Genomic DNA, 1,587 nt, shown 5'->3' on the forward strand with positions numbered 1-1,587 from the left:
ACACTGTCAGTCTCCTACCAGAAGAGAAGCTTTAATGAGAGAGGTTTTGTTTTCCTATCATGTGAACAGGAAATACCCAAAGCAAAAACTTTAGAAGATGTTACATTTCATTCAGCAATTCCACACCCTCTGGCACTGCAACTGCTCTGAGCTACAGCCCCAGCCCTTTTTTTTTTTTTTTTTTTTTTTTTTTTTTTTTGACTGGAACTCACTAAATTACCAACTTGCCAAGGTTGGGCTTAAATTTATGATCCTCCTGCCTCAGCTTCCCAGAAGGCTGGGACTCCAGGCATGTGCCACCCCCCCCCCACTCAGCTACTCAGGGACATTTTAAAGGATCAAACACATGGGTGCAGGCCACGCTTACACACAATCGTGGAAAGAACCAAAACCTCAAGAAAGCGTTCAGATATTACACCAACCGGGAGAAGAGGTGCTGACTGGGACCCAATAAAAGAATGTCAACATAAAGCGAGGTCACATGCACTGCGCTGCCGGTCGCGGTTCCTACACACGCCCACAGCGGCCAAGCCCAAACGTAAATTAATAACTTTGCTCTTGACAGTATGACGCCCCCTTCTGCCCAGGGCGTCAAAGTCCTCTTTTTTTTAGTCTAATGTCCTTCCAAACCAATTCCTGGCCTTCGACCTCTCCTAGAAGTACACGCCCCCTTCCTCTTCCTTCGCATTCTTTCTGCAGAAACAGCAACCGTGCGGCGCTCTTATTTGACAATTCCGAGTTTTTCTGCTGAATACAGAAAGGACGCCTTAACTTACCGTCCGGGTCTGTACTAAGATCTTACGCGGAGTGTGTGTGTGTGTGTGTGTGTGTGAAGCTGCACGGCACTGCCAGGGCATTTATGGGAAAAGCAGATTCTCCACCTCGCCGCACACCTGCTGATTCAGTCAGCGTTTCAGGCAGCTCCGCGGGAGACTGACGCTCACTTTGAGAAGTGCTGTTCTTGATGCCAGAAGCATTCAACAAATACTTTTTGAACACAGCAGGTGCTCAGCATAAACATGAGGTTACGGTTAGGAATGGGGAAAGCGCATACGTTCACGGCCATTAAGAGCTCTTGAAAGGCCCTGCGTGGTGGCACACATCTGTGATCCCAGCACTCGGGAGGCTGAGGCAGGAGGACCTTGGAGTTCGAGGCCAGTCTGGGTACAAAGTGAGCTCAAGGTCAGCCTGAACTGCTGAGCGAGACCCTCTCTCCAAAATGAAGACCAAAGAAAAGCTTTTTAAAAAAAATTTTAAGAGCTCTTACAAATGCTAAAACCGGCACCCTCTGGGAGAGCTGTCCTAAGGAGCCAGAGCCGCCTGCGGAGTCTGTGTCCTCGGCAATCTGGGATTGAACCTGTCCGCTGCAGGCAGGAGGCACCCCCGGAGGTGTGCAAGCGTGCGTGCGCGCGTGTCCTCCCCGCCTCAGCCACAGGCCGCAGGAGCTGACAAGGCCAAGTCCCCGCCCCCCTCAGCTGTCACCCTGTCAAAACAAAGCGGCTGCTGACAGCGCAGGGCCGCTCGGCCGCGGCCTCGGCCGCCCTCCCGCCCGGCGCAAAGCCCCCCAGGGGCCCGCGGCCCGGACCC

The 1,587-nt window shown here is 52.6% G+C and overlaps 1 protein-coding gene across 1 annotated transcript in view; it reads right to left on the reverse strand.

Annotated features, from left to right (window-relative positions):
• Nucleotides 1-1,587, reverse strand: part of Kat2b (lysine acetyltransferase 2B) — a 103,672-nt gene that overhangs the window by 101,171 nt on the left and 914 nt on the right. The window lies entirely within an intron of this gene.

This window comes from Octodon degus, unplaced genomic scaffold (genome assembly GCF_000260255.1).
Source record: "Octodon degus isolate 3935 unplaced genomic scaffold, OctDeg1.0 scaffold00361, whole genome shotgun sequence".
NCBI lineage: Eukaryota > Metazoa > Chordata > Mammalia > Rodentia > Octodontidae > Octodon > Octodon degus.